Source organism: Suricata suricatta, chromosome 3 (genome assembly GCF_006229205.1).
Source record: "Suricata suricatta isolate VVHF042 chromosome 3, meerkat_22Aug2017_6uvM2_HiC, whole genome shotgun sequence".
NCBI lineage: Eukaryota > Metazoa > Chordata > Mammalia > Carnivora > Herpestidae > Suricata > Suricata suricatta.
The window spans coordinates 20,466,556-20,487,347 of record NC_043702.1 but is presented as its reverse complement, the minus strand read 5'-3'; the positions used below and the strand labels follow the sequence as shown (position 1 = coordinate 20,487,347).

The 20,792-nt window shown below is 40.1% G+C and overlaps 2 long non-coding RNA genes across 3 annotated transcripts; one reads left to right on the top strand and one right to left on the bottom strand.

Moving 5' to 3' along the window:
- The first annotated feature begins 92 nt into the window (after positions 1-92).
- On the top strand, positions 93-14,645 carry LOC115286386. 2 transcript variants are annotated; one of them, XR_003906039.1, is made up of 4 exons: positions 93-212; positions 12,399-12,522; positions 13,142-13,240; positions 14,560-14,645. It is a non-coding gene; the product is annotated as an uncharacterized LOC115286386 (long non-coding RNA). The 2 variants fall into 2 exon arrangements; XR_003906040.1 differs by lacking the exon at positions 93-212 and adding an exon at positions 1,602-1,620.
- Positions 14,280-19,692, bottom strand: LOC115286385. The gene is made up of 2 exons (XR_003906038.1): positions 19,644-19,692; positions 14,280-14,588 (listed from the first exon to the last, which is right to left on the bottom strand). It is a non-coding gene; the product is annotated as an uncharacterized LOC115286385 (long non-coding RNA).
- Between the last annotated feature and the right edge of the window lie 1,100 nt (positions 19,693-20,792).

Here is a 20,792-nt window from a genome sequence, read left to right as displayed (position 1 = left end):
CCCCCCCCCCATTTTTCGGCGTTACATCCCTTCGCTTTTACGAAAGACCTAGAGTAGTACCTGTTTTTCACTAACTGGAAGAAATCCAAAGAGGATTTTTGCTTTTACGATAAAAGGAGAAAATAGCGAGCCATTACAGCCTGAGCAGCAAGAGGGGCCCTAACCGAGCGCCTTCCCTAGAAACCAGCTCGGCATCCAGCCGCCAGAGCTGGGTGTGTATCTGTGCTTTATCTCCATTTGCTTTGCGCATTTGCTAGCAACATGTGTCCGAAGGTATCAGAAAACCCTGAGGGGTTATTTGGGGGGGGTTAGAAATGCTTCAAAATTTTTCCATATATAAACGAATGCTAATTGCTTCTTTGCTTTATGACGTTTTGCTTAGGAAGCGTTCATAGGAATATCCTACTTTGGGAATAGCCGAAGAAGCCGGTACTAGAAATCCAAGCAAGGTCGGATTCAAAAGAAAAGTTCAGCTATGTGGTTCTCAAACATAGGTATGCAGGATAGTTACATGGAGAAGAGTTTAGATTCCCAGGCCTACCCCAGGCTGAGTCAGGCCCTCTGAGCGTGCAGCCCAGCATTCATAGCTTTGTGAGGTGTTTCATGGAATCCTTCTGCTCAGCAGAGTCTAAACTCTTACCTAACCTGTTTCTAAAGCAACATCAACACTGTGGATTTCTTGAGACCTGGTGCCCACCTTCACCAGATTTTTGTGCTGATTATTCTAGCAGCCAAGATGTGAGGGGGAACTGGGGATGATCAGGGTAAAAATAACTACAAAGGAAAAAATTGAAGTAGATGACAAAGGAGTGAATATTGTATTGAGAAACAGTGAAGAAATCTACCTTCTAGGTCATTTTAATTACTGCCTTTAAATTGCTTTTAATACTGAACAAAATTGTAGATTTGGGTTTATTTTTTTACAAAGCCAAAAACGCAGGTGAAATACTATCTTTGAAATGTATTTTCTTTGAGTCCATGTGGCTGGTTATTATTCAAGATAACATCATACAAAACAAATGAGAAAGATCTGACTGTGAAAAATAATCTGTGAGAATCCTATTGGGGAAAAAAAGCTGGTGTGGGGAAAAATCATAAAGGGTTTAGAGTTCATGAAGAATCAGCTAAAATAATGTTCAGTGCAAAATTTATCACAAGGTAATAAAAGTTTATGACCATGTGTAATGCTTAAATGGAGAGAAATCAACGTAAGTATACCTGCATTCCTTTTTTTGTAAGGGAGTCTGTATTTCGCTTTTGTCTGCCCCCATCGTGGTCCATGGCCTCGTGACCTCTGCAGCCAACCTCCCCCTTCCTCCATCCTCCTTCCTCCCTGTCTAGCCATACGTGCTGCTGTCTAGATCCTTCTACAAGGCTAGCAGGGGCCAGGAGAGGTGGCCAGGAGGAGGGCTGAACTCCACAGCACTGGAAGAATGGATGTATGCAATAAAGGAATGCAGCATTCAAATTCAGGGAAATCCCAGTCTAAATGCCACGTCCCGAAGATTATAAGCCACAGATTTGTGGTCAGGCTTCTGTCTGTGGAGACAAGGAAAATTCAAGAAAAAGAGGAACGTCTGGGATGCATCTTTTCAGCAGATCCTCCTAAATCGGCTGGAGGTAGGATGGGACAGCTATAAGGCCAATCTTCCTAAATTGAAACGTTAACCATGTTACTTCCCTGTGGGAAAACTTTCAATGACTCCTCATTTCCCACCCACTAAGGGCCGTTCATGTTCTAGGACGAACTTTCCTTTCTAGTCTTATCTCCCACCATTCAACTGCTGGGCAAAATTTAAGTTTCTGCTATATGTCAGATTCTCCAGTGTGCTAGAGTCAGAGACCACAGAAGTTCTGACTGGTTCCGTCCGCTGGAAATCCAACAACTAGGGGGCGGTCAGGCAGACCAGTAACTGGAGGTTTAATAGGCATCTGAAACTAGACGCTTGAAATTGCTTTGATCTTCCCTCTCAAACCTGTTCTTTCCCCAGCCTTCTCCACTTCAATAAATGACAATAATCTTCCTTCCGTTTCCTCAGGTCAGATCCTTAGAGCCATCCTTGACTCCTCTGACCTTCTCTCACATCCCGTATCAGCAAGTCCAGCTGACTCTGCCTTCAAAACACATACAAGAGCCAATCATTTCTCACCAACTTCACTGCCACCACCCTGACCTAAGCTGCCATCCTCTCTCGCCTGGATTATTGCTCTTGCCTCCAAATTATTTCCCTAGTTCCATCCTCTGCCCTTTCATAGTAAATTCTCAATACAGCAGGCAAAGCAATAATAAATTTTATTATAAGTCAAGTCAGGCCCACAGCCCATCTGCTCAAATCTTCCATTGGCTTTTCCTCTCATTTAAAATGAAAGCTGAAGATATTATAGTGACCATTAGGACCACGCATCCTTTGACCCCCAATATGTCTCCCACCGCATTTTCTATCACTCTCCCTCTTGCTCATTCTGCTCCTACAGGTGTATTTCTCAAACACACCATCACATCCCACCACAGGACATTTGCACTGACTATTCTCTGCTTAGAGCACTCTTCTCCAGGAGAGCTTCATGTTTCACTGTCTCACCTCCATTAGGTCTCTGTTCCAACACTGCCTTCTGAGAGACCTTCTCCAAACACCTTATACTAAATAACACCAACCTCCCCAAGCACTCCCTACCCTCATCACTTAATTCTGCTTTGTCTTTCAACATGGTACTTATTACTATCTAATACTTACATATTTGGCTATCTGATTCTTATCTATCTCTTCCACTTGAATATAAATGCTAGGGATTCAGGGACTTCATCTATTTTCTTCACTGCTATGTCTCCTGCACCTAGAACAGTGTCTAGCATATAGTGTGCTCAATATGTATTTTTAGTAAAAGGCAAAAGATTTATTCGATCTGAAGATAAACCAGAGCATAAAATGTATTTTTAGTTAATTAACTATTTATTAAGTTTATTTATTGATTTTTGAGAGAGCGAGAATAGCCTGATGCAGGGCTCAAACCCACATACTGTGAGATCATGACCTGAGCTGAAATCAAGAGTTGGACACTCAACTGACTGAACCATCCGGGTGCCCCTTAACAAACTATTTTGAATAAAGAACTGATTATTGGGGCCCCCCAGGTGGCTCAGTTGGTGAAGCATCTGACTTTGGCTCAGGTCACTATCTCACAGTCTGTGAGTTCGAGCTCCGTGTCGTGCTCTGCACTGATAGCTCAGAGTCTGGAACCTGCTTCAAATTCGGTGTCTCCCTCTCTCTCTGCCTTTTCCCTGATTGCACTCAGTCTCTTCTCATTCAAAAAATAAATAATCATTAAAAATATTTTTGAAAAAAAGAACTGTTTTCTCTTCCTCTCCTTCCAACTTTTGGAATTGGTAACATCTCCACTCAAATGTCACCTCTTTAAAGAGCTTTACTGACTTACCCTAGAGAAATAATGTCTACTTATAGGACTGTGAGCCAGCTTAAATAAGACAAGTGTAAAGTTCTTGCAATCATCCCTGGTACATATTAAAAATTCAATAAATGCTAATCAGTTCTATTTTGGGAGCTCTTTGAAAAGAGAATCTCTGTGCTGGGGCCATCTTGGTAACACATGGCGAGAGCCTGCCTGGATTAAGTACAACCAGAGAAGAGCAGAACTGAGAGATTGGGAGAGATGGGGCCTGGACACATCTAGATGTGCCTGATGGCCACTGACACCCACCTAGACTTTCAGTTTTGAGTCCACAAATTCTCTTTTCTTAAGGTAGGTTGAGTTGGGTTTCTATCTCTTGTTGAAAGACTTCTGCCTAATACCTTGATTCTAGGAGGCGTGTAAGTACTAACTGAGTGTCACAGACCGGGAGAGTACAGAGCAAGGCAAGTTCAGTGTGGGTTACGTGAAGTAGTGAAGAAAGGCAGGCCACCCACCTCTAATTCTGTCAGCTCCAGCGGCGGTGTCAGAAAATATCTGGGGATAATTTGAGGTATCATTGCCCCGGAAGCATTATATTGTTGATCAGAAAAAAGTCATCTTCTAGAAGAAGAATGCCACTTCAGAACTTTATACTAAAAATCTCTCGCCTCCCATAGCCAGGATCTAGAGTCCTACCCTTTGTCTGCATGGAAATGACACCTTCCAAAACGCTTTCAGAGGGAAGAAAGGCCTTTGGCTTTCTGATAGTCATGTTAGCTGGATCTAGCTGGCATTGTCAGAAGTCACAAGTTCAGAGTGGTTCATTTCAGGAAATTGGAAAGCACAGAATTCATTGCCACGTTCTAAAGCTTCCATCCAGGGCTCTATGGGACCTTTGAGCTCTGAGTCCAGGGGCCCATCCCTCATCTGGAATTGTGTCCGATCACTGTAATCTTGCTCTAAAGTTTCGTGGAAGTCCCTTTACACACCTCCCCCTTGATCTTTTTTGGGGTTTTTGTTTTTGTTTTTTTGTGGGTTTTTTTTTTTTAGCAATTTAGCTTTTTTACCTCTCACCCTTTTCTTGAAGAAATTCAGTTATCTTTCATTTGTTTTTGCAAGGTGAAGGTAAAAGACAGTCTGTGTTTTCACAATGCAGGGACAGCATGACAAAGTATCATTTCTTGTGCCTGAGATTTGAAGTTGATAGATTTTCAGGGACAAAGGAGTATTGGCAGACTGACTATGAGAGCAGGAGCAAGTGAGTGTGTGTGAGATGGAGTGAGGGAGAGAGCGGGAGAACCACAGCCAGCCTCAGTTCTCCCAAATTACTTCCCTTTTTTTCCCACAGAGTAGTCAGCAAAGGCAGCTTCATTTAGAAAGTTCATTACAATTTTATTACCTTAAAATTGCCCAGCACATACTAACAACCATAAAGGAAATATTGAAATTGGAAGCATCCACTGTGTTACTCTTTAAGGTTAGTATCTGTTGCCAAATCCACCCTTGTTTTGTTAAGGTTGTGATGTTTTGCTTTTGACTTTGCTAAACAAAAGAAACAAGGAAAAGAAGAAAGAATCAAGAACTCTAAAAATATTTTCAAAACTGCCTTCTAAATAGAAGACATGAAGACAGTAGATCAGGATGTCAGAATCTACCCTCAAGGAAGGCCCCAAAGTGATTACTCCGTTGTAGGTCTCATGAATTTGTCAACTGCTCATTTCTGGCATTAATGCCAAGAGAAGGGTCCGGATCCACAGCTCAGCTTTCCATTGAATTTTCTTCCTCGTTCTCATGGCAATTGTGATAATGGCTACAGCTCTGAACGCAGACTAAATGATGTTCTCAGTTTCCTGCTGAGTATGGGATAAATTGGAAGGCTGAGGGTTGACAAGGGTCTGATAAGAGGCCATGCTGTAACAGCCAGGGACGTCCTCTTGGATGGATGGGTGCCTAACATTAAGTGGCTCTTCCTGGCAAGGGAGATGCCTTGGGCTAGGACAGCACAAGGCTGGCTGCCTGACTTTTCGTAGACCTAAGACTGAGGGTATTTATAGTTTAGAATGAATCCATAGAAACTCTATGAATACAGAGGTGTGATTAGGCAAGATTTAAAGGAAAAGAAACGAGGCCTTTTTCACCAGATGGAACTAGTTTATTACTGCTAAATTAAGACAAAAATAAAACCTTTTTCCTTTCTTCCCAGATTCTGAACAGACGCTTTCAATATCCTTCCTCACTGCAGTTTTCAGGCCATTTGAGGTTGCCAGCTCTCTTCAATTGATGCTGGCCCAGTAAATCTCAACCCCATCAAACCCAGCATTCCACTTGTAACAAATATGTCCCTTTTACTGTCTTGAAGTAAAATTTGTAGGGAGTACACCATACCTACCAACAAAACATTTTAAGTATATAAAGAGTATGCCTAAACTGAAATGGCGAGAAGAAGCACAGGGCACGTCCTTTGGAATATATGAGCTCAGCTGCTCAGGATGACATCTGCAGTGCCAGACGCCGCCTCCGTCCCCAAGATCACTCTGAGTGCTGCTGAGGCCTCACATGCTCTGGACAACTGGAGTGCATCGGAAATGGGGCGCTTCCCTTCATCAAGGTCCAAATCGAGCCAAGTGCTATCACTGCTCACACAGCAAATGCATTCATGGAAAATTCAGTGCATATTATATGTTTAGAGAAAACACTTGGCCTTTATATATAAAAAAGAGTTCAGTTTTATAGTCAGATCATTATAAACAGGTTTCCCACTCACACTGAAGTTTGCTAAGAAGTTCAAAGTTTGGGGACAGGGGACAATTCTTCATTTCACAGGATGAAACAGGACATGTAGCATCATTGTTCTCTGCCAACCATTGTATCACCTAATCCCTCCCCTGACATGGACAAGTTCCAAAATGCCATCCAGGGTCAGTGCTCCCACCTCCCACTAAGGACACCATGCTGGTCTCTGTTCAGTTCTCGAACAGACTCATCTCTGCTTAAGAGTAAGAGAAGTCTTTATTTCTACAGTAGACAGAAGCTTATGATTTTATTCTAATCCTTTTATTTAAAAGAAAAGTGACTCCTGGAATTGTTAAGTGATATCATACAGCCACACGGTGGCACCTCCGTTGCTTGAGTCCAGGTCTCCTATATCTTTCTTAAGTCCTGTGGTCTTCTCTGAGCTCAATACTAAATCTGAGAATCCTTATTCCTTCAAAGAATCAGCTTAAACAATTGCATCTTATTTCACTGAATTTTCAGAATGTGTAACAGCACCATCTGTCATTCCTCTTTCCTTAAACAACACCTCTATCTAGAGAATTGATTTCCATTGACCATGGATAGCACCATGCTTGTAAAAACCCAAGTGCAGTGCCTGGCACAGAGGCATTCAATGATAAGCACCAGTTTCCTTTTGAATCCCTCAGCTGGGGACACAGGGTGACACTGAATCTTTGGGATCATTCAGAAGTTGTTTTGGATCTTCTTCCACTATGTGCCTTCTAGCAATCTTCAAAATAGTCCCATGAGCTTGGTATATTATCCCCTGCACAAATAAGGAACTGAGGTCCTGAGAAGAATTTGCTCGAGGTCACATAGCAAATGAAAGGTCACATTTTCAGCCCATTTCTCCTTATCTTCAAGACTGTATATATAATTTTCACTGTGCTATGCTTCCTCATTCTCAAGAAGTATTAGATCTTGTCATTTTTTCCCCTACCTGAGTTGGTGATCTGTTTTTTCTTTTTTCTTTTTTGGTCAAACTAGGAAAAGAAAAAAAAAAACATGAAAAAAAATACCACTTTACATGCCGGCAAGGTAAAAGCATTTTTAATCAGTAGAAGTGTCCCTTATTCAAGGTTCTTCATGTTACTGAATTAATATGGCTATTGCATTACCTTAGAAACCAATTTGAAATATTGCAACCATATTGGGATGTCTTATGTAATTTAAGGAAGAATGGAGAAACATCGCCAGAGATGTGGAATGAAGAGTTGGGGACCCCAACACCAGTGAACCCTGGGCCTTCTCTTGCAGACCTGGTGTTGCTCCTGATGTGACCCCCACTATTAACCACCCTACTTTCCATGTCTCTTTTAAGTTTGAATGCTGATATGCATCAGCATGAATTTTCCAGCAATCTTCAATTATCCAGTTTGGGACTATCATTTAGGACCAGTAGGGAAAGTCATTTTAAAAACTGTAGCATCCAGGAGTCCACTTCTATGAGAAAACTGGGCATTTCTCAGAGGAAAGGGGCAGGCAGGTTGGCCAAACTAATAAGTGTCTCTTACAAGAGGAAAGAGGTGAGAACAATTTGAGAGAGAAAATCAGCAGGACTTGATGAAAGACCAGATATAAGGATAACTGTACAAAAGCTTTTTAAAAATCCAGGTATCAATCCAATATTGAAAGATAAAAGAAAGCACTTCCTTTTTTTGTATGTTTCCTCTACTGAGAAGACCTTTAAAATTAGGGATTAAAGAGTGAATCAGATCTGAGGCCCAAAACGGTTCTGATCTACTAGGCAATTACCACATATTTTTAAGTGCCTTGTATGTCTGAGTCTGAACAGGCTTTTGTCACCTCCACCTTCTCCTATGCCCCCCTCCACAAAACTGAAGTAAATGACTAAGAGTTCAGAATCCACTTTGGTGGAAAAACAATATTAATTAATTTTAGTTATTAGATTGACTAGTCAGCATGTTGATCAGTTGCTTTTTTCATTTATGATCTAATTGTTTTAAGATTACCTAGTCATGGACATGGACCATCTCAACCTTGCAAATGTGTTCATTAAGTTTTCATAATTTTAAGGGCAGAATGTGAAGGTGCCTATGAAGCTCATGAATATTAATAGAGAGGAGCATTCTTCCCCCCCTAAATCCCTCTCACCCTATAGCTATTACTGAACAACTAATGGGAACATGTAACAGTTTGTAATTACTTTTTGTTTTTAAAAGAAAAGCTACCAATTCAGGTGTCTGTGCTAGAAGCAACAATCTAATTTATTCTTGTAGGCCTGTATCACATAGCACCACATATTTATGCAAAGAACCAGCTCCAACCTGCATTTAATAACTCCAAATGAGTTGTCTGACAACTTTAAATAGGAAATTGGCATATGAAGGATCCCAAGGGCAGAAGAAGGGTAAAAGTGTCCATAGATTTTTCCTCTCCCTCCTGCCATTTTCAGAATAAATCATGGCCTTTTATTTGACTCACTAACCTACTAGTATACTGCTGTAGCAATAAACTTGTAATTTGTGGTGTGGCCCAACCCACTGACACCTTTTAGGCAATAAGGAAAAGTCAGAATATTCCTCAAAGGAATTATATGGTTCCCATTTGCAGTTCTGATACTACCTTCTAAAGCTTCAAAAGGCCCAGGATGCTGTTTTTAGGAATATATATCCCCTAATAAAATTCTTAGAAATATTCTTTATCTTGGGTGGAAACTATATACATTCCTCTTTTCCCTTGCCCCACACCTAACTGTACTGATTTTCCAAAGAGCCATAACTTGCAAAGAGAGATTTAATTTACAAAGGGAACAACACCAACACCACATCCACCAATGAATTATGAAAGGTGAGCCTAACAAAAGACACAGTTTCAACCACTGAGTGCATTTCGTTAACAGCTGCTGCATAAAGTTCAGTGTGCAGGGAGTGGAGGCATTCCCGAAACAGCTGGACGGCATGCCTTCCTGGGCTGGGCCACTGCCAGAGTGAGATCACTCCTAAAACGTCACTCATTCATAAGCCCGCTCACCCATAAGCGTAATGTCCCCCCCGCAAGAAAATTTTGATCTATTTTTTCCCTTTCCCACACTCCCACACTTCTGTGTTCACTCTTTTCTCAGTCCCTTTGCACCACATCCTCCATCAGTCTTCTTTGAGTTGAATGCTTTAGCACCAACCTGACAAGCATGCCCTCCTATGGGTGGAGCAGCTCCCTTCCAAGTCATTGCTTTGGTAGCAATGCATTGGGAGAGCTGAAGAGCTGAGTATAAAGAATAGCACACTCATCTCTGAGAAGACTGTCAGCTTCTGAGAAGTTCTCAGCCTTCTTTGCCACCATGATAGGCTTGATAGAAAATATCCATACATTTGTCACTTCCTCATCAATGGCAATTGTCTATTTCCCATTGTCTAGATTATTGAGGATACCAGCCATGAGTTTGTGCACTTACCTGCTAGCTAGCTCTACTGCCACCCCTTTCTTTGCCACTGATTCAGGAGACATGGTGGTGGTGATCACTAGCAGTTTAAGACAAACACAATCAATATTAAAGTATAGTGAGTGAAAATAAGTGAATGTATATCCCTTGTAAATGGCAGTTATCGCCACATAAGAAGGATCAGAGCAATAAGAAGGGTGGGTAAAAACAGTAGCAACTCACAAAAACCCCAGTGGGAAGGAAAAAGGAACCTTGTGTATATAGGGTTAAAGAAAAAATAATTTCAACATTTCTTAAAGACCATAAGAAATGTTTTATTTAAGAAGGGATCACTGCATTGGGATTTTGCAGGAGAGGTAGAGATTGGGTTCAACAATGAATATAAGAAAGAAAAGTGGAGATTTATAGCCAAGGAGTAGGGTGGGGGGTCAGTGGAGGAAAACTACTAAGGGGAAATATCAGGGGTAAGAGGAAATTGGAGTTAAGCCAACTTCACAAGATTCTTGCTGAAGCCAGCCCAGGGTGACCAGATGTCACTGGGTGGATGATGGAAGATGATCAAAAGAATCTGAAGGAATCTGATCAAACCTCAATGATGATCAGATGGGGGTGGGGGAGGGGAGTGGCACGTGAGGGATCTTGCTCTCTAACACCAAGCCCAAGGCCAAGAGCCTTACTAGAGTCGGTGGAGGAGATTGTCTTGGTCAGTAGCCACACCTTCCCAATGTAGTGAAACAAAATTTGCCAACCAAAATGTATCTTTTTAGAATGTGGGTTATTTTAGGCTGATAATTTTTAAGAAACAGATAACTCAATGAACCGAGGGTTGAAGGGGGAGGGGGAGGGGGAACGGAGATGGTGGTAATGGAGGAGGGAACTTGTGGGGAAGAGCACAGGGTATTCTATGGAAACCAATTTGACAATAAACTATTAAAAAAAAAAAAAAGAGGCTCTCAGCATGGATCCACTGAGTTGGTGAAGTCTGTGAGCCTGAGTTTTAAGCCTGGTGAGCTTAAGCCTGTAATAATAAAGCCCTTTGTTTTTGCAAAAAAAAAAAAAAAAAAAAAAAAAAAAAAAAAAAAGAAACAAATAACTGAAGAAGTATTTTTTTTTTTGCCTCCCCCCACTAACTGCCTAAAAGAATTTAGATAGAGAACCTATTCCAGGAAGGGAGCTGTTGAGCTGTCCCTATAGATAAGTACAGTATAATGTGAACTAGGTGTGACAGACAGGGAGGAAGCTAGCAAGGCCTGTTTGATTAAAGTCTTCTTTGTGTCCATTGTTTCCAGAAGGCCCAGCAAACACTTGTTTACCAAACATTTATTCTTTCCATTCTTCTTGTGAATTACCTTTCTTCCTTTCGAAGTCCCTGATACCCACTCTTTCTTGTAAGTCCAGAACAACTTAGATACCTCATTTTGTGTGACTGTCATTAGAATCTCTTATGTTTATGTGCATTTTCCTTACCTGTGTAATTAAATTTGATTTTCTCCTGCTAGTCTATCTATCCATGACAAGTTAGTTCTTAGGCCAGCCAGAAGCATCTTCAAGAGCATAGAAAATTTTTTTCCTCTCCCATAGCACCCAGAGAGTTTCTTTCTGAAACTCTGTTCAAATTTTGGAAAGCTTTGCTCTTTGTTTTATGATAAAGCAGGAGGTACTGTCTTGTTTTTAAATAGGAACAAGAACACATAAAAATGTTGTGTCAATGCTCAACTGTTAGGAGAAGTATTTCTATCACCTGTGAGTGCATTTTAAGTGGACGCTCCACACACACACACTTTTCCTGTAGCTCGGCAGTGAAAAGCTGACGGTAAGAATGCAGCATCGGCAGCCAAAGGGTTAATATCACCATTCGAAGAGGACTGCTCTCAAAACCGCACACTTAATCAGTCAACTATTTTTTGCCACTAGAACACGAACTGATGGGATGACACACATGTTTCAGCTTACTCCACACTGTGCCGGCTCTTGGAAATGCATCACAATAAAGGGGTTTTGTATGAAAATATTCGAAACTATTTAAAGTAACTGCAAACATATGCGTACTTGTTTTGTTATATTTTCCCCATTGTTCCCGAAGACTAGAAAACCATGTCTATCTTTTCTTTCTCCATTGTTTTCTCCCTTCAGGTAAGCTCTAGAGATGAATTTTTATTGCATTTTGGGCACTTCCTCGCCTCAAAACAAACAGTATTGTATTCAGTAAGGTGCACTGAGTATAATGGTGCTTCCCAAAATGCAGTCCATGGAATGAATGGTCTTTGGTAAGCCAAACATTTTTGCAGGTAGAACGCCATTTTAATGAATACCTTCAAAAACTGATTTGCAATCAGTTACAATCAGCTATTTGTCTGCCCCTTTGTTAGCACAGACTAACAAGATTTGCTATTGTGGATACTATAAATCATATTTCAGAGTTACATACACGTTAAGTAGATTGATTTCCAGGGCATATCCATTTAGAGGTTTCTATATTTAACAACAAAGTTTTTTTTTTTTTTTAATACAGAACCGTTGCATGATATGTATTTCAAAAATGATAGTTTGGCATTATTTTTAAAAGTGTTTGGAATAGCATTCATCTCACATTCTGTTGATTGTTAGGAAATTATTATTTGTTTTCCTTTAATTCTGTTGATTTCTTTGTCACCATTATTTCTTCATATTTAAAAAAAAATCAATTCTTTTTCATTTGTGTTTACTTCAAATGTATCTAGCTCAGAGTATGGTTATCACTGCTTACATAATGAGTTTTTCTATTTTTGTCATCTTGAATTTTATCCCAAGTTTACTTGATTTTGTTTCTTAGGTCCTGGGAAAAATAGTCTTCCATTTGGATTCTCCAGGAGGCAGACACTGAAGAGAAACTAGGAAAATGAAAGGTTTATTGGGGAATAGTGTCGATGAAAGGAAAGAGCAGGAGGCAGAAATAGGTAAGAGATGCCATCAGTGATGTAGACCTGATACAGGGAGCAAAGATCACCCGTTAAGTGAGTTCCTCTTTGGGTGGAGATAGCTAAGCCCTTGGATCACTTTCCTTCCAACATTGGCCTTAAGCTTCCCCACGAAGAGCAGGACCTCAGTGCAAAAGCTTGGGAGATGCTTGAGGAACCCAGGACTGGAGTTGTCTGCCAACTGCGCTCTCATAGCTGCTCAGTGACTCCTTTCTCGAAGGGGCATGTGAGTGTGGATTTCTGTGTCTGCCATAGCTGGAATTCTATTTTACTTTTAACAAATAACAAGTGACCAAATACAGTATTTTGAAAAGCAAAAGGAAATTTTAAGAGAGTTCAACATTTTAATAGTGTTAAACATTACATCAGAATATGTAAGTATGCACACTGCAATATCATTATTTGGTTTTCTAACGTCATATACAAACTTACATATACATACATCTAACTTGTTAATATTGGTAATCGTATTTTCTTCACATAAACATTTGAAGATACATAATGCTAGAAATTTAATGGATAGGCATGGAGTGACCCAAAATGAGTGGGGGGGGGGTAAAAACGATTTCTTATATATGATTCTGTTTTATTTGCAAAGGAACGTTTGATGCTATATAAAGTATTAAAAGGACACATTGATATTGGAAACACATGCAAATGTCCAACATCTATTATTTCACAAGTAACAGTATGTTTGGTAAGTGATTTTCTTGGAGTCTAATTTATCTTAAATAGTTTTACAGGGGAGCCTGGGTGGCTCTGTCGGGTAAGCGTCCGGCTTCGGCTCAGGTCACGATCTCACGGTTCGTGGGTTCAAGCCCCATGTAGGGCTCTGTGCTGACAGCTCAGAGCCTGGAGCCTGTTTCAGATTCTGTATCTCCCTCTCTCTCTGACCCTCCCCTGCTTGTGCCATCTCTCTCTGTCTCTCAAAAATAAATAAAAAACATTTAAAAATTTTTTAAAAATAGTTTTACAGAAATCACATATTTTATTTAAAGATTTCCATAATCAACAAAATATTGGATATGTAAATCTTAAGAACATTTTCCAAATTATTTGGAATTATTCAAACCTCCTTAATCATTTGTACTGGGATTTTATATTTATGTTTGCTTCAAAGTACTGTGGGAATTGGTAAGCATTAATTATCCATGGACACCAGCTATTAGAGGACACTTATCATAGTTAATGGTTAACATCTGCATTAATACTACATGTACCTATTAATTAACCCCCTTTGTGTGGAATGTTTATGGTGCATGACATTTTCTCATATTTTCCTCGAGATAATATGAAAGTTAATGAGAATTGCACATGTGCATCAAGAAGAGAATAGAGCCTTTGTCCTAATCTTATTAAGTTTCTCCAGATGTGATAATATTGTCCTGTCTCCAAATGGCTTTTTTTATTATCACTTTAAACTAATAAGATTTAAAATTAGAAAACAAAGTAACATAAGCAAAGAACTTCCTGAACTTGCATTTACTTTTTATTTTCCTTAATAATCCCAAATTTCCTGCGGGTAAAAGAATGTGATTGCAGAGTCAATACACAGCTGATTATAGATCTAGGGGCATTTTTCTTGCACATAAACCTGACTTATAAAGCTCAGAGTATTTTCAAGTCCAGAAGAGAACTGATACAGATCTTATTGAGCATTACCTAACCCATTTTAAAACACCATCTGCTGAATGCCAATTATATCCCTATAACATGCCAAATGCTTCCACATATACTGTCCCACTTAATTATTTATTCATTCAACACATATTTGTCAAGTACTTTCTGTACTAAGCAAGAGTTATACAAGAGTGAGCAGAACAAGCAGGTTTACTTTGTTTGTGGGTCTTTCCGTCTGGTAGGGGAGATGGATAGGAGATCATCCTATCAGTCATCAGTTGCTGCAGAACAAACTTTCCTGATGTTCTGTGGCATGCAACAATAAGAATTTAATAGCACGCTCCATGTGCAGGTCAGCTGGTGTCACTCAGCTCCATACATCTCTCATTCTTCTAGGACCAGCAGATGACCAAGCCCATGTTCTTCTGAAGGAAATGGCAGAGATATAAGAGAACAAATCCCACCACACAAACATACTTTAGACCTTTACTCATATCATATCCACTAACATCTTATTGGCCAAGTTGAATTACATGGCCAACCTCAAAATAAATAGGGTGGGAAGTGTACCCTGCCTACAATGGATTGGCAAGGGGAACAAGCATTTGCTGAACAATAATCTAAATTATCACAAAAATTAATCACAAATATTTGAATAATTAAAAACTCTGGAACACAATGACAGAAGGTACAATTAACTTGGCCCAAATCTTAGAGCAGAGCTGGGTACCATCTGGGGGGTCAGGAAGACTTCTCCAAAGACAAGAGAATATGAGATGAGCTGAGGGCTAAAGAACAGGTCAAAAATAACTAGGTAAAGAGGAAATGTGAGGAATTATCCAGGCAGGGAAAGAGCATACAGAGTGGCAATTTCAAGGAATTGGAGAGGGGGGCCCTGACAGCATTGCTCAGAGAGTGAGAAGGAAGGTCAAGGAGCGAGAAGCTGGAGGAGTGGGTACAGTGAGATCTTGCAGGGCCTTGCAGACCATGTTCAGGATTTCATCTTTACCCTGAGGCCAACGGGAAGTCCTAGAGGGTTTTACGCAAATGAGAGAAGTGACCAAATTCAATTTTGGAAATTACTCCTGTTAAAGTGGAGGTAACAGCTAGGAGGGGACTTAAGACATGAAAGTCATCAACAGATAGGTCGTAATCAACATCATTGGCATAGTCCCTTTACTGTTTTTATAAACAAAGTTTTTTGGAACATAGCCATGCTCATTCATTTATAGATTGTCTATGGCTGCTTTATGCTACAGTGCAGAGTTGAGTAATTGTGACAAAGACCAGATGTCCCACAAAGACACCGTTATTCACTGTCTGGCTGCTTGCAGAAAGCATTTGTCAATCCCTGCATAGATGAGGTAGCTTTAAGAAGAAATCATAGAGAAAAGGGGCAGAAGACCTAAGACACAACCTGATATAGTAAAGAATGACAAGAAGGATAAAATGAGCTAGTAGAAGAAACTGAGAATCCTAATTTGTTTGACAGGTTTTAGCCCCATGTTACAGATCTAGAAATATAGGTTCGGAGAGTATGGGGGATTGCAACATTTAGCCACATGTTTCTCCCCTTTTTCTATGCTTATGCCTTTCCAGCATAATGTCAGTATTTTTCCCATTCCTCATCAGCCTTGGTTCTCGGTGGTCCTGGCAACTGACTTTGACCCATAAAATATGGTTGAAGTGACAGCATAGGAGTTCCAAGCCTTGGCTTCAAAGGTCTTACAGTTTCCACTTCCACTCCCTTGTCCTGAGACTGTCACAGGAGGAGACCTAACTAGCCTCCTGGATGCTAAGAGTCCACATGGAGCGAGGCCCAGCCCACAGCCAGCAACAACCACCAGCCATGTAAGTGAGGCCATCTGGGACTACCCAAATTCTTGCAAATGGCTGACTTACTGCTGTCACCTAAGTGAACATAAGCCAGCCTAGCAGAAGAGCCACCCAGCTAAGTTCAGCCCAAATTGCTGACCCACAAGCCCGTCAGCTTTCGGCTGGTTTGTTACACAGCAAAAGATAATTAAAATAAAGACATTGAGTGACTTTCTTGAGATCACATGACCATATAGCTATTAACTAACACGGCTAGCTTTCACACCTTAGGATCCCAGGTACCTAGTGCCCTCTCAGTTCATGTTTAAACATGGCAAACAACAGAAAGGACAGTATGTTAGTCTGTCTTCCTGGTGGTCGGTCTTAGGACACTGATTTGGATGATTGTGGAACTGATCAGTTGTTGTTATTTGAAGCTAGCTGGAGATGCCCTCTTCTATTATGTAGAAGATATAAAAGTTAGCAACATTGTGCCAGCTTGCCAAGGTTTCGAAAATTCAATCATATGCATCTTTCTGAGTTTGTTTTCTTTTTTTCTTTCTTTTCTTCCCCTTTCTCGTGCTAGAAAAGATTTCACTCAGCCCTTCTCAGGTAGATTCATTGTTTTGGTTTAGAATATTGCCCTAATTGAATTGCAAATAATAATCTTGAGAGGAGTGTTAACAGTCGCTAACTCTGCAGTATATACATTTATCTATGAATCGTTTCCTGCAGGTTAGACACAGAATAACTAAGTCTTAAATAAAATGATGATAGCTAGGGACAGTCATTACCTGGACATAGTTTAAAAGAGACTGAGAGGCTGAGAAGGATACCCAACTGGGGAACAACAGCCAGAAGGCATTATGAGTCATTGAGCTTCTGAAGGTTAAGAATTAAGAGAAGGGAGAGAAGGAAGGAGAGGAGACCTGGAAGGCTGAGACCCCTTCATAGCCAAGTCAGAAAAGCAGCTGTTTAATCTTGAGTGGGAAAAACAAAGTGAAAAGGGTTAAGGAAGGGTTCGTCCAGGTCCGTGGGTACAGTCAGTTTGCATACTAATAATAGAGAAGGTGAACTTGGCCCTCAGTGTACTACACTCCATCTTCCAACCCCTTCAACTTCCCCTGCACCCCTGCACCATTCCCACCTTAAGTGCACCTCTGCTTACAAACACCACCTTCTGTCCCTGGAACTAGCCTCTTTTTTTTTTTTCTGTTCCTTACCAACCTCTCTCCCAGGAAAGCAGCTCGTGGCTATTTGCATATTAATGAGTTTAAATGAACATTAATTTAACATTTAAATGAACACTTTGTTCAAATAAATTGCATCTGAGGTCTAATTATAGGCATGTGGGCAATGCTGTGTTAAAGAAATTTCTAGGAGTTGTGAGCTCATGGGAGAAGTTCTTTCTGGAGCTGGAGAAAGAAGGTTATGGCTTAACTTGGATACACATTCGCTACATTTAGGAATAACTTTCAGTGAAAAAAAGAAATCCATAAATGAGGGTGGTATGGTAGGCTGGTAGTTTGGGAGGATTGTTTCAACTCTGTGTGGAGGTGAAGATAGACTTGGAAGAAGCTCACTTGGGCAAGGAGCCCAAATAATGTGGAATGCATGGTAACAAAGGAGAGGGATGGTTGGTCATAGACTGGGAGATACTGAGATGAAGGGGACATATGGAGTCTGCAGGGAACAACTGGCACAGAGGAAAAGAGATGGAGTCTAAAATGATGTAAAAAATGACAGATGGAAAGATGATCATGGAGAATAGTGAGCACGACTTCAAAGAATGATTGAGTTACACCTCTCACAGTGGTTAAAACCATAAGACCAACTACACCAAATGTTAGCCAGTATAGGGGGCAAATGTAATTCTCCTTTACTGCTGATGAAAGTGTCACAGGGCACAACTACTCTGAAGAGGTATTTGGCAGTTTCATTAAGGTTAAACATTCATCTACCCTATAACCCAGCAATCCCTTTCCTAGGTATTTACCCAAGAGAAATGAAAATATATGTTCTCCAAATGACTTGTATAGTAAAAGACATATAATAGCAGCCTTATTGATAATAGCAAAGAACTGGAAAAATCCTAAATGTTTGTCAACAGGAGAATAGATGAAAAAAATTATGGTATGTTCATATTATAACATATTCCTCAGTAATAAAAATAAAGAAGTACTAATACATGCAACAGCATTGATAAATATCAAAAATATTATGTTAATACAAAGTTGGTAAATTATGGTCCACAGACCTTACCTAGTCTACCGTGTTTTTCTAACTAAAGTACTATTGGGATACAGCCACACCCATTCATTTCCATACTGTCTATGACAGTTTTGGTGCTACAGCAACAGAGTTGAGTAGTTGAGACAGAAACCAAATGGAATGCAAAGCCAAAAACATTTACTATCTAATCCTTTATAGGAAAAAGTTTGCCAATCCCTGCCTTAAGCAAAAGAAGCCAAGCACAAAGGAGTGCATACTACATAATTGCATTTATATGAAATACGAGAATAGACAACACTAATCTATGAGGTTTGGAGGGAAGGGAGAATTGACTGGAAGGGGGCACAGATTTTTGGAATGACAAGAATGTTCCATATCTCCTTTAGGGTGGTGGTTACGTACCCATGTACCATTAACAAAACTTCTCAAACTGAACACCTAAGATATGGGAACTTTATGAATAAAAAGTTTTTTCTTTGAAAAAAAAGTTCGAATTAAACCACTTAATCAGCCTTATCTTAGGAGGAAAGATTTATGGAAAAATAATACATTTAATTCTAATAAAATTATTTTGGAAATCTAATGTAATTTTATTATTTCCTACTGGTACTGTAATAAATTACCACAAACTTCATGGTTTAAAACCACACAAATTTATCATGTTATAGTTGTTAAGGTCAGAATTCTGAACTGGGCCTCCTGGAGCTAAAACCAAGGTGTCAGAAAGGTAAATTCCTATCTAGAGGCTCTAGGGAGAATCCGTTCTCAAGTCTTTTCTAGACAGTTTTCTGGCTCATAGCCTCATCTTCTAATCTAGCAACTGCACCACTGTGATCTCTTCTACTCTCATATCTTCTCCAACTCCTACCTTCTACTTTTAAGGATCTTGTGATTACACTAGGCCTACCCAGATAATCCAGGATAATCTCCTTATTTTAAGGTCAGCGGACTAGTAACCTTAATTCCATCTGGAATCTTAATCTTTCCCCATTCCATATAACAATACATACCTACAGTTTCAGAGAATTAGGACATGGACATCCCTGGAGGTCCCATTATTGTGCTTACCACAACACCCTGTCTGCAAAGCTAATACGCCTCTTCAAACTACTGCCTTGACTGAAACTCTAATCACTCTCTGATGAGTCGGTATATGCTCAATCTACTGAACTCCCACCTGGGAGCCCCTCTGTAGCAGGACTACAGAGAGGAAACAAAGAAAAGGTATTTCTTTAAAGCAATAGAGGCATAGAGCTAATGCTTTCCAAGATAATAAGAGGAAATGCCTCTTTAAGATTTATGCCAGAGCTGGCAATCAAGATAGACCAAGCGACTCTGACTCTTGTGGCAAGTAGCAGGCATTGGTCAGAAGGATGGCAGAGATGAGCAGGGAAAATAATGGTTATCAACAGAATAAAATCTGGTATAATTACCACAGCACTCCAGCCAGGTGAACCAGCCAACCCCAAACTCCGTTTATCCACAACAAAACAAAGTGAATAAGAATTCATTGTTACACAAGAATTCTAGAATAATGAAGCTTTTCTGTATACTTAGAGGTCTTATATTTCCATCTATAATTCATAACCTCAGACTGCACACACATACTGCTGATAAATCCATATATGCAAATGTCTTTGCTTTCAACTAGAAATAAATCAACTCAATATGGTATTATCAGTCATGTTCACTTATCAGTTGTTCTGACTGGCTATCTACTCAGAGGAATGCTGGATTAATGAGAGTTTACGACTAAACCACATATAAAGTATGGCCCATAAGCATGTCCTTGGATATATGACCTTGGACCTTGAATCGGACATCCCCTTTTTGGATCTGTTAAACAACAAAAATTCAACTGAATAAATTTGAACATCTAATTGGCTATATTAAATGATTCATGAGCGGGGCAACACCCCATCTAGCAAGTAGAGGGGAGCTCCAAGGTGTTGTGCAAAATAGGTTTTCATAGGAAGGAGGTTAGAGCAAGAAATTAGCAGAAGAAAGGACTGTTCCAGGCAAGGTCACATTCTCTTAAGGGGAAGGGCAGAGGGTCTTATCATGCAGATTATATAATCTTCCTTTGAGGGATGGATGGAGAGGGCCTATGTGACAGATAACCTTACTGGTACTCTTCAGAAAATTCCTGACTGACCAGTTAATACGGCATTCCTGGGGGAGGTTGAAACTGCAGTGAGGTTAGGTTTTAGTCCCAGTTTTGGTGACATGGCCTATATGACTCCATTTTGGGCTTATAATTCTCTAATACATCCTATGTATCCAGTACCATTCCCTTCATATTTTTCAGTTACCTATGTGCCAAGGCTCTGTATAAAAAGTGAAAGTGACACTTAGCACACAAATGAAGCACAGAGCAACACTATACACCCCAAATGAAGCCATGAACACAGTAGATAGTACCAGGAGATGCTGTTACTAGAATCTCAGCCATAGCTTTGATTATAGATTTCATAGTGTTTTTTTTTCTCCATAATATTTTATTGTCAAATTGTTTTCCATACAACACCCAGTGCTCTTCCCCTTAAGTGCCCTCCACCATCACCACCACCTCTTTTCCCCCC